Below are 22,310 nucleotides of genomic sequence, written 5' to 3'. Positions count from 1 at the left end.
TTTTGTCATTAATTCGAATTTTCAATTTTTTGATTTGCAATTTTTCGAGTTTTCGAGATTAATTTTTCATTTTTTCATAATTTCTTCAAATTTTCGATTTACAATTTTTCGATTTTTGAATCTTCGGATTTTATAAATTTTTGTTGTTTTTTCAATTTCAATTTTGTTAATTTTTGGTTTCTTCAATTTTTCGATTTACAATTTTTCCTTTTCTTTGTTTCTTCGATCTTACAATAAGTAATTCCGAGTTTTCATCTTTAAATTTCTCAATTTTCCGATTTTCCAATTTTGGATATTTGAATTTTTTGATTTTTCGATTTGCAGTTTTTCGTTTCAGTTTTTTATTTTCTTTATTTTTTCAATTTTTCGGTTTTTCAAAGTTCTGATTTTATCACTCTTCGTTTTTTCAATATGAAATGTTTCGATTTATTCAATTTTTGGGATTTTCAATTCTGCTGTTCTCAATTTTTCAGATTTTTAACTTTTACAATTTTTAATTTTTCGTTTTTTCGGTTTTCGATTTTTCATTTTCTCGATTTTTCAGTTTTTCGTTGCTTCTATTTTTGATAAGCAGTTTTTCTAGTTTTTATTTTAGATACCTATGTAATAATTATAATTTTAATAAATTTCACTTTTTTAATTTTACGACTTCAGGATTTTTCCATTTTTCAATTATTGGATTTTAGAACTTTTTCATTGATTCGAATTTGCAATTTTTCGATTTTTAATTGTTCGATTTTTAATTTTTGAATTTTTCAATGCCACATTTATTCGACTTTACAATTTTGACGATTATATAATTTTGCGATTTCACAATTTTTGGATATTTGATTTTTCTATTCGATTCGGTTTTTCTTTTTGAATTTTTCTATTCATTAATATTTTTCGTTTTTAACTTTCTAGATTTTCATTTTTCCATTGTTTCAACTTTTCGTGTCTAGTTTTGCGATTTTGTAATTTCTAGTTTTTCAGTTTATCGATTTTTCAATTTCTCGATTTTTCAACTTTTCGATTCAAAAAATTTTTCACTTTTTCAATTGTATGATTTTAGAATTTTTCAATTTTTCAATTATTGGATTTTAAAGCTTTTTCATTAATTCGATTTTTCATTTATTCATGATTCTTCAACTTTTAGATTTTTAACTTTTCAATATCTCGATACTTAAGTTCTCAATTTTTCGATCTTTCTGTGTTATATTTTATCGATTTTACAATTTTTCGATTTTAAAACTTTTGGGTTTTTCAATTTTTCGATTCATAAATTTTTTCGATTTTTAAGTTTCTCCATTTTTAGTTTTTCAATGTTACAATTTTTCGTTTCATCAGGTCTTCGACTTGAAATTTTTCGATTTTCCACTTTTTCGATTTTACAGTTTTTCATTATTTCCGTTTTTGGATTTTTAAATTTTTTTCGATGTTGTATTTTTTCGATTTTTCAAATTTTTGAATCAAAAAAATTGCAAAATTGTAAAATTGAAAAAACAAAAATGAAATTACGAAAAAGTAGAAAATGAAAACTTTGAAATGTCTAAAAATTGGAAATCAAGAACTTGAAACATTGAACAAAACCAAAAATTGAAAAATCGAAATAACGAAATGAAAAAAAAAAACGGAAAATCTGATAATTGAGGAATCCAAAAATTGCAAAGTTGCACAATTTAAAAAATGGAAAAGAGAGGAACTGAAAAATTGAAAAATCAAAAAATTAAAAATTGATAAATGGAAAAATGCAAAAATAAAAAACTGTGACATCGAAAAATTACAAAATTGAAAAATTGCGTATCGATAAATGGAAGAGACGAATAATTGACAAATTTAGAAATAAAGAAATTAAAAAATTGAAAAATTAAAGAAAATGAAAACACGAAAAATTGTGATATCAAAAAATTGGTCGAAGGTAAATAGATCCAGATATATATAGTGTAATTCTAGTAATTCTAAAATCTGTGAGTGCATTGATAAACCACCGTTATGGCATCATAATCTTTTATATATTTCAGACATGATTTATTCGGCAAAATTTTGAAATGACGTCATCAATTTTTTGGGAGGGTATGAAGGAATTAATTTTGATTAATGATTTATTATGGTTACGATAACCGTAAAACATTTGCAATTTTGATTTATCTTCCCAAAAATCTGGATGTCTTGGGTAAAAATATTCCGAATACACATATAAAATTTGACAACAATCGCTCTAGTAGTTTCAGAGATTATATAATGTAGAGAAAACATAAAAGTAGCCAGTCGTCAAATGATTACAACACTTTCTTAGGGTACACTCAGGAAGTAAAAATTTGATAATATTATTTATTAAGCTTAGAGAAATCGTCGCCAACGAGCTTTGGCGACATAACTGCAGATTATACTGTTTTCGTTTTTTATTAATTTCGAAAGAGCTTCTATTTGGAATTTGAGTAAAAAAAATCAGCTGGCCCAATTTTGTGTCAACAAGATGGTGTATTCCTTCGTCTTGTTGTTTTCGTTCAGCACTAACTAGATAATAGTTTCTCGAATAGATGCATTGGAACCCGCGGATCTATAGAGTGAACGGCTAGATCTCCAGAATTAACAATCGTTTTTTAAAAAATTACAAACTGGTTTACTGTTATTTAGAAACCAAGTTAAACTCTAATCAAAATTTCTTTCTTTATTACCATCCACAATGCCGCATCTCTAAATTTTGCTAGCTAAATTCTATTTAAACTTCATAAAATAATGGGTGTTGTTTATGAACCCACCTTTATGTATTACCTGAAACATCTAAATATTTCTTCTTCGACTGCTCAGTTTTGATTTTATGTGTTTTTATGTTTACGTTTTAGTGTTATTAATAGACAGTAAAAGGTATTATTTTATTATAGAACTTAAACTACTAACTTTTATATTTTTTCTGATGGTTTGGCAACTTCTGAAAATACAGTTACGCGCAACTTTATTGAGGTATGTCGTATGTGGCTATACAGTGCAGTAAATCATATTTGACTTTAGGCCGCCCAAGAGGTCGATTTTGAATTAAATTATATCAGTAGATAGTAAAACTCGCGCGAAATAAAATTTGGCTACATCGTCAAAAACATCGGTCGTATATGTCACATACATCAATAAAATGAAGTAAAACACGTATCCGGGCACGTCTGGGATGTGTTTTAAATATTTGATGGAATTAGATTTGTACTTTGGGGTTATTCCGCGGCCCAAAAATTAAGTAATTGCCATGTCGCTAACGAAAATCCACGCAAAAGCAAAATACTCCAAAACAAACGGCAACGCGTTGCCAATTTAAAGCACCTCCGTCCCGCCTCGGGTAAAACTGCCATCAGTAATGCATGAAGTTTGCGACATAAAATATGTCTCCGCTTATGCAGAAGAGGTAAGCTTACAGCTTTCTGAGGCGAGGCATCACGAGCTTTCGAGGCACTCGGGATTTGTCATGCACGTTTTCGACGGCCACCGGAAACACATGCCTCTCAACATGCATTAATTCAGGAAAAAGAGTTAAATTTTTTTAGCTCTACTAAAAGAGAGTGCAGTCGTTTTAGAGAGAAACACGGAATGGAAATCTAAAATGTCATGGGTGGCATTATGTTATGGCGGAAAGTTCGCAAAACATGCAACGATGTGTGATAAATATGGAAAAAAAGGACTTGTAATTGCATGATGGATACGTGTTCAGGGATATTCCTGCTGCAATTAAGTTAATTTGGTTTAATGTTCTTCGAAATTATTAAAACTGACGAACAATGTCCTGTTAAGAAAAAGACCATTAGAGCTAGCTGTGATTTTGAAACGAAAAAAAATCAGTTATATTTACATGATAAAGGACAGTTATATGTACTTGTACTTTTGAATACTGTGAAGTGACTCGACTACAGGGAAAGTGTGGAATACAAAAACTCTAACTGAAATTTCAACTTTACTTGAATTTCCCAATGTCTTAGATTTTTTTTATTGAAAAATTCAAAATAACGTGCTTGATTTTTGAGCTGGAAATTTTCGCGAAATCTATTGCGCGTTCTGGTTTGACTTGACAGCATACAAAACTCGAAAGCAATGAATTCTAAATGCGAGAATAGGCGGCGGTGTTTTCAATTATCCAAAAACCTGGCGATTTTTGAAGAAGTTGATACATGAGTCTTACACAAATTACTTATCATAAAATTCTTGTCATTCGAATTCGAATTATTTCTTGAATTTTGATAGTTTTAAAATTGCGTTTTTGGTTTTTTATCACATCATGAGAGTATTTCGAAAATATTTATATTGATGAAGCGGTTACTTTTTTATAAAAATTATTTTAGACCATAATAATCTGCAACTTTGTCACTGATGATTATAGTAGAAAATCCAAGAAATAATTCGATTTACTATGAAATTTTAATATATTAAAACCAAATTTGAACACGAATAAATGCGGAATAACAAAAACTTTATGATAATTTGTGTAAAATCCTTTTTTGGATAATTGATAAATGATAACATTGCTTACGGGTTTTGAACACTGCCGAGTCACAAGGGAACAGACTTTAGAAAAAAATTGTCAATAATTTTTAACTAAAATGCAGTTGTTCTAAAGAGACTGGTGGAATGGTACTAAATAAGAAATTAATACACTAAATAAATTTAAAGGATGTGTAGTAAATTGTTTTTGAACAAGATTAAAGTAGTGTTCGCTAAATTGTGAACATAGACTTTGTTGGAAGCCACCAATAAATTCTGTGGGTTTACAATAATGATAATAATTTACAAAAGAAACAATGGTTCTGAGAATAAGTGTTGTAAATCATCACTATTATTATCGTCACTTTTGGAAACAGAAAGTTAATGTTCACTATTTGGTGGTCTCCATTTTAATGATATATTTATATTATTAATAAAAAATATAAATATCTAAATACAATTCCAATTAGCCTTGGAAGTAAAAAAAAGTAGGAAACAATTTATAACAAATTTGGTTAAGGCACTTTAAGCTAAAAAGACATTCTTCACTTCTACCTAAATCTTCTTTGAGTGAGTCAGTAGAAGTATTTTTCCTATACAAAGTTTTCACCCTCTTCGGGATTGAATCTCCGAAAATATTTAAATAGGTGTTTCATTATTTGTGTTGAAAAGAATTAATACCAAGTTTCACATAAAAATTTAAATTTACAATAGAAATATTTTTCCTATACACATTTAACCAACACTTTTCACCTCCATAGGGGTTGAATCTCGGAAAATGCTTAAATAGGTGTTTCATTATTTGTGTTGAACAGCATTAATACCAAGTTTCACGTGAAAATTTAAATTTACAATAGAAATACTTTTCTTATACAAATTTAGCCAGTAGTAACTCCTTAGGGGTTGAATCGAATAGCACGTTTAACGTCTGCCGGGCGGGTGCCCTTACCACTAGACTACGGAGGAGCTTATCTTTCTTCCCTTACTACTACGTATTATTGTGTCGCCACACGGGTTTCATTATTTGTGTTGGATACGATTAACACCAAGTTTCACGTAAAAATTTAAATTTACAATACAAATATTTTTCCCACACAAATATAGTCACCACTTTTCACCCCCTTAGGTATTGAATCTTAGAAAATGCTTAAATATGGGTTTCATTATTTGTGTTGAAGAGCATTAATACCAAGTTTCACGTACAAATTTCAATCTATGGTAGAAATATTGTTCCTATGCAAACTTAGCAGCGCAAACTTAGACACCACTTTTCACCCCCTTTGGGGTTGAATCTCCGAAAATGTTTAAATACGTTTTTCATTATTTGTATTGAAAAGCATTAATACCAGGTTTTAAGTAAACATTACCATAAAAATATTGTTTTACATATGCATCCCCTTTCACCCTCTTAGGGGTTGAATCTCGGAAAATACTGAAATACGTGTTTCATTATTTGCGTGAGAACATTGATGCCAAGTTTCACGTAAAAATTTAAATTTACAGAAGTATTGGTCTATACCAGTGGTTCGCAAACTTTTATTATTGATGGCACCCTAAAATATTAAACAAAATTTGGCGGCACCCCGCCAAGAACAGTTTTAATTGTAACTAATTTATTTTCAAAAACACTTTATCACATGATTGTATAATATATAATTGATGTTAAGATTGTTTTATAAATATTTGTTTTCCATAATTTAAGCTTGTCTTTTAAAGCCAAAATTTTTTCACTGGAGGTTAAAATATTTTCATTTCTACCTTGCATACTTGAATTTACATATTTTATTTAAGTGTTCAAAAATATTAGTTTAATCTGCTAGTTTTACACACCAAACGTGGTCTTGAAGGAGGTCAAAAAATAGTTCAATATTTTCTGATTCAAAAAACGTTTATATCTGTTTTCTTAATTCCCAAAATCGGGAAAGAACACGGCGTTTAGACAGCAATCTTACTTCAGTATGACGAAAATTAACATGTTCAGAACACATTTTCCATTACTGCACAGTTGTAGCATATTAATAAAATCAGATCATCAATTATTATTTTTTAAAGTTGGTTTTGTGCTTATATTTATTAAAATCATTATAAAATTTTCACGGTACTTTCTTGGGGGATCCGCGGCACCCAGTTTACGAACCACTGGTCTATACAAATTTTACCACCCCTTTTCACCCTCTTAGGGGATGAATTTCGAGAAATCCCTTCTTAAACGATGTCTCCAATATAAAATGAACATTCTCTCCAAATTTCAACTTTCTAGCATTAGCGGTTTGGGCTGGGCATTGATAGGTCAGTCGGAACATTGCCTTTTATATATAAAGATGAATCTCGGTATATTTTATCTCTTCGTGTCAAAGATGATCTCGTTAATAATATGAGAAAAAAAATGGATCGAAAGTTTTTTCGACAGAACTTACCTCGCTGCTGAAGTACCACGAAACATATTCAGTATTTTCGAAAAATTATAAAATTTGATTTTGCGGATTTTATTTTTATGAGAACCCCTATAAGTTGGAATAAATATGTAAGTATATAATGTTAAAGTAAATGTAAAGAAGCGTGCAACGCGTATGTTTCGAATGAGTTTTTACTTTGCAAAATTTTGTGATGACGCCATCAACATTTTTCAAACACACGTATATGACTTTGGATAGGTGTAGTACTGCAGTGTAATACTAATGATAACAGTTGTTTCAGGAAAACGGAGTGAGCCGTTCCCGATTTAATCAATGAAATAAATTGACTCATTAATTAATTTTTGTGAATCATCCTGTATAAGAAATTTAAAAACTTTTAATGCAGTGACAAATCACAAGTATAGACTCATCATATTTTGCACATTTTGGATAGAATTTATTCGGCAAAATTTTGAGATGACGTCATCAGTTGTTTGGGAGGAGATAAACGAATAACTTGCTTAGTGACTTATCATGATTACGATAACCTTAAAATATTTACAAGATTTCACAGGAATCGGTTTTGGAGTTTCAAAATATTGTTATTCAGTTTTAAATTTTTTCCAAAAATTCTGGATGTCTAGGGTAAAAATTCGACATGGATTCACACACCACAAGTGCAGGAGTAAAATTTAACAAAACTTTTTATTATAAATTTTGGAGATGACGTCATTCCATTGGTGGTGGAAATGACAAATGACTAGTTTTAGTTAGCGTTTAACCATCTACATGACATTCCTAATATACGTACAAACGTGACAACAATCGGTGTAGTAGTTTCGGAGATTACTAGTCTAATAAAAATGGATACAGACACCAGACAGACGGACAGACAGACGGGAACGGGAGACCACTTTTTTCGTACTATAGAGGTCATGAGATGTCGAGAAAATATGAAAGTGGCAGTTCGGCCGATGGACTCGATTACTATACTTCTTTAGCTTACGCTTGGGAAATAACAAGCTGTAAAATGTCAAGCAAGTTTGAAACTACATTCGTCAAAAAATGAATTGACCATTATGATATTTTTCTGCGTAACTGGAAGTGAAAGGAGTTGTTAAATGAAATTAATTTAATAATGTATATAATCGGTTAAAGAACTAAATTTTGTGAATATTTAAAATGTAACCTAAATTTATTTAGTCACAAATCGCCCCTGAGACATAGTCCATCAATAAGTCTAGTTTCTTAGATAAATTATTAAATGGTAATTTGTAAATATTTTCTCATATTCAGTGCCTATATTCATTTAAAATAAATAATAGTGTTATACAGGGTGTTTACTAAATCACGGCAAAAATTCGAGGTGTTATTCCTTGGGTTAAATTTAAAGTTTTTGATTTTGGATAATCTTCGAAAACTCACTTTATTTCGAAGATACACAGCGATAAAAACTTATTGAACAAAAAACTTAGTTAATTAATTCATATTACATGTAAAAATTCTTAATCTACAAGAATTGGCGAAAATTGTTCTCAGAAACTAGGATTCAATCTGCTCCTCACTGACTGTCAAACTTTTTCAAAAATGTTCGGGTTTTTTCTTATCCCTTTTTCTTTTTTCCACAGAGGTAATGTAGACTAGCAGATTATAGTTACTATGGAAATTTATTTCTGGACATTTCTTGTACTCCGTAGTCCCAGTGCAATAGACCTTGGTTTTACTTTACGTTTATCACCCCGTATCTTCGAAACAAAACGTCTTTCCGAATACTATTCAAGGACAAAAAATTTTTAAAATAATCCGAGAAATAATCCCCTGAAGTTTTGCCGCATATTTAATAAACACCCTGTTTATACAACAAATTAATTTTTAAACACCATATGCAAACAGTTCTAAAATAATGACCCAGAATTTCTCTCGCGCATAAAGTACAGTCTGGATTTGTTTTCAACTTGTTAATAAAATTTTATTTTGCGAAATTTTATTTATTTTATGAAAACCCGGTAAGTTAAAAAATATGGATAATACTCGTACCAGTCACAGTGTAAGAAAAATTAATTAGTGATCCATGAGGGGATTGACCCAACGATTTCTGCTTTCGACCCTTGCTGCTATTAACTGTTATAAAATATTATATAATTTGGATTTTTTTTTGAAAATCTGGATCTCTAAGATAAAAACACAAGCACAGGAGATTAGTAGAATTCTTTAAATTTTGGCAAGGTATTATAAAATTGTACCAATTCCAACGTCTGATCCAGTGTGTTCCTGTTTTTGACTTCCGCCGAGAAACTGTTTTTATACAGGTAAAGAATACCTGCACTTTTTACCATTTTAGGGGCGGAAACGAATGCCTGTGTAAATACAGTGTATCTAATGAAAACAGAAATGGCAACATGCCGTTTTATATCTTACCAAAATTAAAAGAATTCTTCTGGACTATATGTTATTTTATAAAATTTAAGCAGCATTTACTATATGTAAAAATTTGAGGTGGCGTCATCAATTTGTCGGTGGAGTCGGTTAGACAAATTTTGGTCATCGTTTTACCTTTCACACGATATTGCTAGCATACGTTCTGAAAACAATTGATCCAGTAGTTTTGGGGATTATCTGTTTAATAAAAATCGACACCGACGACGGATAGGCACCACAAACAGACAGACTTATTTTTTCATACTTTGAGGGTCATGAAGTGTCGAGAAACCATGAAAGTAGACGTTTACTAGTTGGGCTTTTTCACAATACTTCGTTAGCTCACTACACACAAATAACTTTGTAATTCAAAGCGCATTTTTCACAAACATTTTTAAATGCAATCGAAAACGGATGTTATTTTCCACATTTTACCAAGGATTTACTTGGCAAAATTTTCTGATGAATTGTGATTTTTAACTATATGTATGTTTAAAAAAAAATTACAAAAATTGTACAGTCATCTGTCCAATAGTGTGAGAGAAAATTTGTCCTAAAACCCGCCATAGACGAAAGACAGACGGAAGAAAAGGACGACCTACCTTTGCGCATTCTAGGTGAAATGAAACGTCGACCAAACATAGATTAGTCGTTCGTCAGATGGGTCCTTCTGGACTACTCCCCTAGCCTATGATCGAGAGTAAAAATGCTTTTATAATTCTCTGCTGATATACATTTACAGTTTTATGTTTAACCTACAACAGCAAGTAAAGATAGCAATAATTTCAATTTGAACTTTAGTCAGTACAATTTTCACTACATAAGTGTAAATATACAGATCATTTTAAAGGTAACCCTCATAAAATAAGTGTATTGGAGAAATGACCGAAACTACATAAAAAATTGGTCTAAGATTATTTAAACAGAAATCCCGTCGCCCTTATCCAATAAATCTAACATCTTCGAAAAATCATAAACTTTTATTTTGCGAAATTGGTAAGAAAAAAATTGGTCCATCCCATGGGGGAATTGAACCGGGGACTTCTGCGTTCTTCTCGGCATTAATACAACACTCTCACCATTAAGCGATTGGATCGTTACTATTGCGCTGCTCTTATACTTATAAAATGTTATTATAAACTTGTTTTTTTTTGTGGGATGGGGATCGGAATGCACAAATACAGGAGTATATTATTTTATAAAATTTAAATAGAATTTATAATAAGTACAAAAATTCTGAAGTCAAATCATTAAATTGTTGGTTACGATCTATACGATATTCCTAACACATATCTAATATTTGATAGCAATCGGTCCGGTAGTTTCGGAGATTAGTAAAAATCGATTAAACGACAGTCGATAGGCTGACGACGAAAAGACAAAAACGGGAGACCAATTTTTTCACACTCTGCGGGTTATGAAACAGAAACAACATGAAAGTAACCATGGATCCTAATATAATGCTTACCTACTTACTACAGACCTTAATTTTACCTTTAAGTAATTTTTACACAACAAAAGATAAGTCGCCAAATTTTTAGAATAGATGAACAGATGAATTCTGATGCGGGATTTGTAAGCGCAAAACAATTTTAGAAACCACGTTCAGAAATTTCCATAAATAACTGAGATATGTATTGAATTTTAAAAATAGTGATAACAAATTTCAACAAAAAGACTGTTTTTCTGAAAACTACGTTTGCGTCATATTGGGAAAGTTGTGAACAAGAAGGTATATTTACAATTTCATAACAATAATAAGTCTGTTAATAATGGAGATATTAATTCTGAAAATGTATTGAAGACCCCACAGCGAAAAAGATGGGGACTGTGGCCTTAAAAAGAAGCTGTCAAACGTCGAAAAACCATTAATTTAGTTATTCGTGAAGTGGACCTTATTATTAACAATATTCCCCTCTTACTGTCGGGCTAATAAACAAAAATATTACATACACACGCCGTTAGAAGGCAGAATTACAAATTAAATCAGCTCTTGGAACTCTGAAATTTTAATAGTTCGTAATTTGCTGAATTTATTTCATATGTAGTTTCCATAATGTGTATTAACTTAGCTTTTGACTAAATTTTAACCCATAGTTAAACATTTAAATAGTCTCAAAGTTTACTACTCTCATATAATAAAATCTAATAAAACACCGCTATCTCACCCTCGTTTCTGAAGTTGTATTCACAGAGGTCAGCTCTTTCAGCAATAATTGGGCACCAGAGTGTGCCAACCACTTTTAACAAGTACATAGGAGAAAAGATTCTACCCCTGTGACCTGTTACGAAGAACCGCACCTATCCTGGATTTCTACGTAAAGTTTCCCGTTTTTACCTACACCCTCTTATACGCAAAAAAAGAGACGAGACGAACCTTTGTGCAGCGGCAGTTTCGGAAGGAATCAAGAGACATTAGTGTTTTTGGTAACTATTACGTTTAAATGTTTACTGTTAGGCGTAATGTGTTACGAAAATGTTGCTCTTGGAAGTCAGTCGATGTAACTTTAGAGGCGAACGAAAAACATTAATTTTGTTAAAAGTAGTCCGTGGAAGAAAAGGAGAGCGTACGCAACATTGTAACATAATTATGAAAAATGAGTTTCTTGCTGAAAATCTATGTAGTTGCGTGCGAATGTCCAGTTTGTCGTCTGCACAAGTTTAGCCCACTTGGAACAGTCATGTGCCGGTCTAACTTACATAACTCACAATCTCTACATTTTAATATTTTATTAGGTGTTGTTTTTGAGTTGGGTATGTTTTCGTGTCTCTCTGTAATTGTTTGCACGCTATAAAATGTTGATGCGACAGATAATTTTTGCTTTAAAATTCCGACGCTATTCATTCGAAGTTACAATCAAGTTACCAACTAGTTTGCATATTCAGAATGATCCAAATTGAATCTTCTTCGACTTCGCTCGTCTGGAACGGCTCCAAGAACATTGATCTGTAAACTCGTAATTGTTTGATATTTGATAAATACGCCTTTGTCTTGGCGGATGTAAGTAAGTAAGTGATTCCTTTAAAATATGGTAAAAATATGGAAGGTTGACGCTTGTTAAGGTAAAAGTGGCTCCAAGAGCTGACAAGGGGCGGGACAGATCACAACTCCCCTTTTATTCCCCCAGATCTCAAGAACACCGCGGAGACAGATCGCCGTTCACTATTCTCAAATTGTATTACCACAACTCCGGCTGTACGTGAGCCTATTGTCAAATAAATAAATAAAATTTGTATAATGTTACATTTTAAAATACACTTTGCATAATGCACTCCACGCCCGTCTAACGTTTTACAGAGAATGTGATCTGCTTTACAAACAGTTTTAATGTCACCGAAATGATACGAATTTTTAGACCGTAATTTGCAATTTTCAGTACAAATAAAAACACAACAAAGACCAGAGATATTATACAAACGAAATATTTCTTTCCACATTTTCCTTGTAAAAACTTCAAAAGAAAACACGAAACAAACGCAGGTTTTGGAATGTCAGTAATTAATTAACTGTTTTTGGGTTTTGAAAATCGCCCTTAAGTAAAACAAAATAGTAGAAAGAAGCTAAGGTTTGCTGTTTTAATTTTCCACCTTTTGAAGCTACAAGCGATAAACTTAGAAAATTATGCAATACAATGACTTTGACGAATGTCCAATTGTATTTGGTTTATCATTTCACAGCTCGTAAAATACGAACGTGGAGTTTTCCATTTGGGAGGATTTGCCTGCTGCTCTGTCGTTATAATGGCTGATTTGAAATGCGCAATTTGACATGCAATTAAATAATCCATCTCAATTAAAAAAAAAAGAATTTAGGTCATTATGTTTTATAATATCAAACTACAAGATACTACATTAATTAAATTTATTTATTGTTGGCGTATTCATTTCTGCACGAGAACAAATTAATTGCATTTTGTTCAGAGTTACAATATTTCGAGAATTAAACAAGACATATACCCTGGTTATTTTAGATGCACGATCTAAAAGTCAACAACAGAACAAGTTATTTTTTGGTATTACACCACTTAGTAAGGCGTCGTTACAAACGGCATGATATATACGATGAGTTATTGATAGATTTATGGTTTTACATAGAAAACGGTGAACTAAGTATTTCAAAACAAATTTCTATTCAATTTATAGACCAATTACCAGACGATTTAGCGACGCCGCAAAACAACGTTACTATGATGGTGTCGCAAAAATCTTAATACAGTATTACAGTGTTAATAGATGATTTACATCTAGTTAACTATAAAATTAATTTATTAATGTGCGGCTTCATTTGACTTTTTGATAAATTAATTAATTTGTTACTTAGTTATCAAACTTTGAGTTAAATAATAACGTTGAACGACTTGTCACGTCCATGTCTTCTTTCATGACCCCTAGAATAGGAAAAATTGGTCCCCTGTTCCCGTCTGTCTGTCGCCGCTCTATATGTCTGTCTATCTGTTTGTCCGTCTGTCTGTCTGTCTGTGCCGATTTTTAGTAGATACATAATCTTCGAAACTACCGGACCGATTGATGCCAAATTTTATATGTATATTAAGACTACCATGTAGATGGTAAAACGGTAACCACAATTTGGCTAATCATCCCCAGCACCAATAGGATGACGTCATATCCGAAATTTACAATTTGTGCTGTGCTCTGAAAACTTGTCAACATTTTAAAGTTATTGTAATCGTAGTAAATCGTTGATCAAGGTTATTGTAATGATGGTAAATCGTTGATCAAAATGTATTCGTTTATCCTCTCCCACAAAAAATTGATGACGTCATGTTGAAATTTTACTTAATAAATCTTCTGTGAAATGTGCAAATTATTATGACTCTAACTTGTAGTTTATCAATGCAATCATAGTTTTAGAAATTGTTATACCGGTGACTCAAAAAAATTAATGAATGAGGTATCTAACTTAGTGTATTGATTGAATCAATAACGACTCATTCAGTTTTCCCGACAATTTGGGAATGCAGTACTGTTGTTATTAATATTACACTGCATCGATCCAAATTGACATATGTGTTGTTGTAAAACTCTTGATGACGTCATCACAAAATTTCGAAATGGAAAAGCTCACTTGAAACAAACGCGTAGTACGCTTCTTTAACTTTACTTTAACATCACCTACATATCTTTATTTTAATTTATAAAGGTTATCATAAAAAATAAAATTCACAAAATCAAATCTTTTTCGAAAAATTTGGATTTATTGTATTATACAGGAACGAAAGAAGTTATGTTGAAATAACTTGCGACCAATTTTTGTAATATATAATTGTCGGGTTTCACTTCAAGGGGAAGTCTAAATAATCTTATTAATTATTTTTGTAACTGTATTATCAAAGTTATCAAAGACTTACGATCGGAAGCGTTGTCCTGGAAAGCACACTTTTAAAAACATTCTTTTCTCAAAACTAGTTAACAGGGTAAAATAATCTACCCCTTAATAGTTGTACCTTATTTTAAGTGGACATAATGACATTATTTACTAAATTCATTGGAAGCTAAACCCCCTGTGTAATTCTTTTGACCGTTCTTTTCTTTATTTATTTCATGATTGACGATTGATAATTGATAATAATTGATAATTGAACTATATTGGTGTATAATACACAAACATGTTTTACACAAATAATTTAAAACATTAAAATAAGCACAGTATATATCAAGAATAACTACGGAATTGAAAGCGACGAACTACTCTTATCAGTTAGGAAATCAATGTAGTTATAATATGCGTTAAAACATTATAAAATTTAATACCATGATACGCAATACCGGTTCTAGAGCAAGTTAGTCTCAATTTGTTTTGACAAATATTTTCTTTATATCTAGTACTATGATCATGGATATCACCATATACTTTATATAAGTTAATGTTTTGTTTAACATAGAGTAAAGATTGATAAATAAACAAACTCGGCACAGTTAAAATACTTAATGCATTATAAACCCACCTACAGTCTTCTCGATATCCCAGCCCTCTTGTGATTCTCACAGCTCGAAGTTGTAGTCGAAATATGTAGTCTGTGACGAATAGTAGAATGACCGCAGACTAAGATATTCCATACGACATGTGACTGAATTAAAGAAAAGTAAGCTAATTTGACTGTTTCAAGGGGAATTACGTACACAAGGTTCCTCAAAGAGAAAATGCCTTTATTTGCTACAACTTCACCATGGTCAGCCCAATTATACAGGGTTTTCATAAATGATTATAGGGTCGCAGTAGGTTATGGATGTGTGCCGCCTTTCGCTTTATGTGTACTTTACTAAATGTGTCCTTGGGCACGACAAGCACCACATGCATCTGTATAACTGGTTGCCTAAATGCTTCATGATTAAATATCGAAAACGCATGCGTCAATACACATGTGACTAATAACATAACAAGGCGATACTGGCGATAACAAGTGAAATTTTTGGTTGGCTGATGGTTGGCTGTTGATATACACACGCACAAATTCCAATAACTAAATTATCCACGGAAAAAGAAGTTCCACGTTTAGGAGTATATTTGTAATGAAGTGCAGGAGGCGAAGCGCCCGTGTGTCCTTTCAAAAAGTTAGCACGCGTTGGTGACCATAAAAAGTTAGGTTATGTTAGCAACGGCTGCAATGCTGCAATTAAAGAATGCACGAATGCGAAATTTAACAAATTTTTGTGGCAAAAGGAAGCATTTGCATAACATTTGAAGATGAGGAACGTGATCAAAAGATGCTGTAGAAGAGCTTTGCACAAACAGTTTGTGCGAAATCGAGAAGCGCGTGTTCTGCGCGATGTTACGGAGTTAGATAAGCGCAAATGTAATTCATTTTCAAACTGTTTTTCAGAAGTTGAAGGCGCATTGATGACCAGTGGGACCAAGGGCCTTTGGTGGTTAAATATGCCTTTATATACATGGACACCAGATGCATGTGCTTAGAAAGATGATTTTTGATTAAGAACTCAGAGCAAGAGTATCTTTAATGGTGTATACAAATTTGACAAACAACGCATTTTAATGTCTGATAACTACATTTCCTATCCATCAGTTCTACTTCATGAAAATTAGTTTTGGTTTGTGAGTGCATTAAATGTTTTACAGCAGATTCTTTAGCTACATTATCAAAACTTGTCTGGGTGGCAAGTTTATGGGACTTACTGACCAAAAGGTCATGGTGAATAGCTGTAAGTCATAAAGTAGATGAAATTCTTGACCAAGATGTATCCTTCAGTAGTTTCTTCAAAGTGTCTAAATATGTTTCCAGCCCTCTATTGGTTTACCACCAAAATATTTGTATTTCAAAGATCTGTGCAAAGATTTGGCGTGCATGTTGGTGTTAATGCCTGCGTTCTTTTGATAACACTGGGCCCATGACTTCATGCGCTCTTTATTTTGAAAGTAGTAAGTGTTTAAATAATTCACAAATTTACTTTTTACCAAAAATTTAAGCAGCTCTTGCTTCAGTCTTATAAATTTATTTTCATCTGTTTCTTTTAATACATAATCTAATTTTGTAAGAATCTGATTTATTATTCCAGGCATTCCAATATGTAGCTGTAACTATCATCTGTCATGAAATAATTGGGTACCAAAACCGATATTAATGATTTTATTTCACCAACCAGAACCTCTTATATGTTGGTGTCCTTTCAGTTGGACAGAATAAATGTTACTGGATAATCAATATTTTTATCATCTAACACATGGACTTGTGGTCAATTCAATGTCATAGAGGTTTGTCCCATGTGTACCATCTACACAAATGATTTTGGCGCCATATTTTTTTAACATATACTCCAGCCCACTGTACATGGAAGCTAATGCAGTCATTTTTGTGCAATTTTTCATGTTCTGATGCACAACAAGATTTTCCTTACTTCATTTACCAGATATATTATTTTTTCTGCAATGTGGGGAATGTCTTTCATAGTCAGAAGATTAAATCTGGTACATGAACTGAGTTCTAGATTTTTAACAGTTTCAATTACTTTTTCGTGTGTTAGACCAGTGCGAATTTGTTCAACTAGATATGTCGTTTCTTTTGTAGTCAGGGGTTGACAGCGAAGATCATTGTGATGAACAACATGAATAGCAATAAACTGAACAAATACCACTGAGGAAGAATGATCAAAGTGAGCTGTAATTCGTGAAGGACAGACTCCTTGCATTTTGATACTGCCACTAGTTTTAGGAGCTCGTATATTACATTTACTGACAGAATTTGCTAGATTACTTCTGACATTCATAGTAGAAAATAATAATTCGTCATATAAAAGAATTAGTTTTTAACTCTAAATCTGCTTTTCGTGTAAAAAAAATCTTCCGTTTTCTTAAATTGTAGATCCTTTACTTCCAACTCAATGTTATAAACGATGTTGAAATGATTCGTTAATAAGTGAAAACGCTGAAAGTTTTCAAAGCATAGCGGACAAATTATTCTGCTAGTTTTTAATATTTTTGAAATTGTCGCCGTGAAAATATCAGATGTCGATTTGTACTTGAAATTATTTCACACAATAAGCACATTTTGTTAACACTTCAAACTTTTGGATGCTCATACTGAAATGTGTTTTGTCATGTCTAGTGCTTGTTTTTACTTAATAAAATAATAGAACTTTATCTGTCCATTGTCCTTTTCATAAAAATTACACGAAATTCTTTAATTAGCCACAAAACAATAGTATATTACAAAATTAATATTTCACTTCCCGCCACAAAAGTACGTATTCAACGAAAATGTATAAACGTAAAAGATAAAAATCCAAATATAACTTTGACTGCTGGGTAGCTTCTAAACCCTCATCGTAGAGTCATATAAAATCAAGGACCACCAGATGGGTGAACGGACACGGATAATAATAATCAGAGTTTTTACGGTTTGAGATTTCATTCAGTTCTATCAAAAATTTTATTGTACATAATAAATAGGTATTTAGAACGTAGTGTGATTTCATTTTAAGTATCAAGCTTCAAAATATACTTTCGTTGCTAATTTTAAAGACTAGTTTTTGATTTTTGTTGTTTTTTTTGTGTACAGATTCGTTTCAATGCAAAATTAGGTCACCCACATAGAATTTGAACATTTGAAATTACGCGGGCGTAATTTGTTACCCTCATGCGCGGAACTCCAACATTCCTGATAGTCAATTTGTTGTTAAAAATAAAAATAATTCATAATGGAATAAACAAACAAATTTATTGTGGTTAAACATCACAGTAAATGTTGAAAATGTTCACCATTTAGTTCAAGGCACATATTCACTCTCTTTTTCTTACTTTCAAAAATGTTCTGTAACATCCTTCCTTCAATGCTTTGAACCCATTGTTCAATTTCATGTTGCAACTCTGCCAAGTTATTCATTTGCCGTTGAAACACTTTGTCTTTCAAATATCCAAATATTGAAAAGTCCAATGGCGTAAGATCTGGGGAACGTGGTGGAAATGCATGCTGCACTCCTAAACTTATTACACGATCGTCATAATGTTGTTGTAAATATTCCAATGTAGCACGTAGTGTGTGCAGTCGCGCCGTCCTGTTGAAAGTACCCTAACTGCAGCTCTTAGTCATCAAGTTGTTGAATAAATGGTTCCAAAATCTGTTGCCTATACCTCTCTCCAGTCATAGTATCTTGAAAGAAAATAGGTCCATATATTCGTCTACGAGAAACTGCCAACCATACTCCAATTTTTAAAGGATGAAGAGGCGTCTCTACAAAAACATGTGGATTTTCCGCGGACCAAATTCTAAAATTTTGCGAATTGACATAGCCAGATAAATGAAACCATGCTTCATCACTAAAAAATGTAAGATCCAGTAACCCGTCATCATGAAAAGTATTCTGAAACCAATTGCAATATTCTACGCGGCGTGGAGGATCTATTGGTAAAAGTTGTTGCACAGTAGTTATTTTGTAAGGATGCATATGCAATCGTTTTTTCACTACTTTGTGACATGTGGTTACGGGAACTCCTGACTGTTGAGATAATCTTGTCAAAGATGTTTGGGGATTCTGCTCGAGTCTTTCTCTCAAATCATCAGCAACTTCCTCAGATACTGCAGGTCTCCCAGAAGATTTCCCTTTGTTGACATTGCCAGTGCGAACAAATCTGTTGATGACATCTCTAATGTGAGCCTCTAATGATGTTTCTTGAATTTCCAAATCAGGGTAATTGGCCAGATATTCTTGCTTACAAGCGGCTACAGAATACAGCCACGCTCCGTCTACGAATGTTCCATTGCGATAATAAGACATAACGATGAAAGTGTTTTGCTCAACCGAATAAACCATTTTCACGGTCTTCGCTTCGAGCACAAAGTTTTCGCACGCACGCACCAAGAGCCTTGAGAAAGGCTATTTTGTTGTTTTAAACTTGGATCAACGAGAATTACTGTAAATCACACTTGGAAAGTGGTAGAACAATAAAAGCGATTATTTTAAGTGACAGGTTACAAATGACAAGTGAGAACTGTCAAATGAGACAATTTCAGCAAAGCGGCATTTTTGAAATCCATGGCCAACTACGCCCTTAGAATCATTTATGAAAGCCCTGTATAAGCCTTTTGGAAAATTTGGTGCTGTTTAAACTATTACTAGAAATACTTATAATTATTTTTTAAGGTACACCACATCTTAACTAATTTACTAACATTTAAAGTTATCCTGTTGGCTGGAAACCAATTTTTGCCCTTCAAATGTGACTCAATACAAACCGACTGTGAACCGTTTTACTCGTCTACCGCATTCACGAATAGGGTGGAATCATCTGCAAATTGAATGGACTGACACGATACATTTGAAGAAAAGTCATTTATATATACCAGAAACAAAAGAGGCCCTAAGACTGAGCCTTGTGGCGCTCCATAATTTAAGGGCAGACTTTTTGAGTTTAATTTTTTCCAGTTTACAGACTGACACCTATTTTCTAAAATATTTACAATACGATCTAAAATATTGGAAAATGATCTTTAAAAGTCATTTTGAAGTTACTGGTCTGAATCGTTTTTGGTCAACTCAGACATTTAGGGACACATAATGTAGATAATTTGTTCGTACCTAAATCATGATGCCAAATAAAGGTATACGTTTGAACCCAGTTCGTCAGTTCTCCGAACTCATGAAAGGCCCCATACCTTGTATGTCTTCAGTAGTAGACAAGTCTACCAACATGTTGTTCGTCAATCGATTAGTTGGTAAGTTTGAACTCAGTAATTACATTTTGGCTACATAATTATTTGTATCAATATGTGGTAGGTACTTTACACGTTTTTATATTGAGTGGGACTAGCCAAGTATTGGATCATCTATAGATTGCACGAATATCATAGGCTAAATCATTATGGTAACTATTTTTGATACATATTTTTAATCTGACAACAAACATTGTCAAAGAAAGACTCGATGAGGTACCCCTAGATCCGCTGTGTAGGTATGAATAGGAGGGAACGCAAAACAGACCCCTGAGGAGTTTTTTAAATCTCCGGTAACCGGTAACAGGAATCAAACAAAGTGATATCACTAGTCAACGCCAATAATCTATTAGAAGACTTGTATATAAAACTAATACGTACAAAAGTCATGGAACCCCAAAAATTTCTTGATATTACGTTATTAACTTTTGAATGACCGTGAATATATTAATTTTTACTTCTGGCCAAGTAAAACATGTTATTTCAGTTTAGTGTATTGAATTAAAAAGAGATATCACAGTATCACTGGTGAGAGATTTGACTCGTAGTACCTCGGTTAGTTATCTGATGATCCAACAAAGGGCACGAGCAACGTCAGCTGTCAACTAGCAAATGGATTACGTCCTGTGGTCTTGTCTGATCTTTAACTGTGGCTTGCCGTCTTCGGGACCGATTTTGGCAATGATGTGAAAACATAAGACTTTCTTTTTCTATGTCATCCGAACTTGGTGCAACCTATGTTCTCAAAGTGGAGCTCTACCGAGAGCCAACTAAAGCTTCAGTTTCTTTGACGGCTCGATAAAAATTTTAAAGATGGTCACTACTCCAGTTTCCGTTGGAACTATAAACCACGGAGGTCATGGTCTTCGGGTCCATGGGGGTCTTAAAGGTTTGATATTTTCGAACTTGATACGTTTGTTGGATGAGCCGGAGCTGTTATAGACAAGAACTGTGCAAGACAGATGTAGGTGAATTCTAACCTAAGTTTTAACATCAAATACCTTGACACCGACACTTCTCTGACCGATCAAATATTGTCGCAAAGTATTTGGTTGATCCATACGATGCTCTGTGATTCCGTGATAAAAATGATAAATTAATCTATTCTATGTTTTTAATATGACACTATACATTTTTTGGGGGATAAATGTATATTTTCTTTGCCATTTCTATCGAAACACCACCTGTTGATTTTGCTTAAAATTTAGCAATTGATAACAGCTTTCGATTGATTGACAACGGCTTTTAGTTAGAAAATTGTCTGAATATGAACGTTGCCAAATTTACGATTAACAAGTGGTGTTTCAATAGAAATGGCAAAGACTATATTAGAATTACCCCTAATATGTGCAAAGAACTTTCCTTTATACATGATCGTTTTCCAGGTTGGAACCGTGTTAACTGACTTTTTGGGTTCAACGTTTCACACACTTTCGAAAGTGGCATCTTCAGGAGCAGTAATGAGCAATAATATTGAAATCCATAAATGTCCTCATAACGTCAACCGAGACAATGGTTATTATCTGTCAAATATTTCGAAGCTCACACTGGATGCAAATGCTCGTTTATCTCCCCCCACTTCTCCCGGAGCCGGCGAATCAGTTTCAACCACGACGGTTTCCTACAGCACGTCTCTATATGTAGGTCACAATCACGTTCTTCCCTCCAGAAGGGTTTAGCCTCTGGTATGGTTGATATACTGAGTTACAGTGCTCTTTTGCCTTATTCTTAAACCTGCTCCTGAAGATGCCACTTACGAAAGTCTGCGAAACGGAAAACGATCATGTATTGATTCCGACCGTCGAAGTCTCCGAAATTAACTTTCCTTTATGTATTGTATTTTAACACATTTTTAAGGACTAATTTAAATTAT

General features: G+C 32.6%; 1 protein-coding gene and 1 long non-coding RNA gene across 3 annotated transcripts in view; both read left to right on the top strand.

Annotated features, from left to right (window-relative positions):
- LOC135122766 (uncharacterized protein DDB_G0290685-like) overlaps positions 1 to 22,310 on the top strand; it is a 252,442-nt gene that overhangs the window by 115,256 nt on the left and 114,876 nt on the right. The window lies entirely within an intron of this gene.
- Positions 15,752 to 17,339, top strand: LOC135119682 (uncharacterized). The gene is made up of 3 exons (XR_010278328.1): positions 15,752 to 16,650; positions 16,788 to 16,983; positions 17,297 to 17,339. It is a non-coding gene; the product is annotated as an uncharacterized LOC135119682 (long non-coding RNA).

Source organism: Zophobas morio, unplaced genomic scaffold (genome assembly GCF_036711695.1).
Source record: "Zophobas morio isolate AGI-343-1 ecotype UQ-CSIRO unplaced genomic scaffold, CSIRO_AGI_Zmor_V1 ptg000005l, whole genome shotgun sequence".
In the NCBI taxonomy this organism is placed as follows: domain Eukaryota; kingdom Metazoa; phylum Arthropoda; class Insecta; order Coleoptera; family Tenebrionidae; genus Zophobas; species Zophobas morio.
This window is presented reverse-complemented; position numbering and strand designations above follow the sequence as displayed.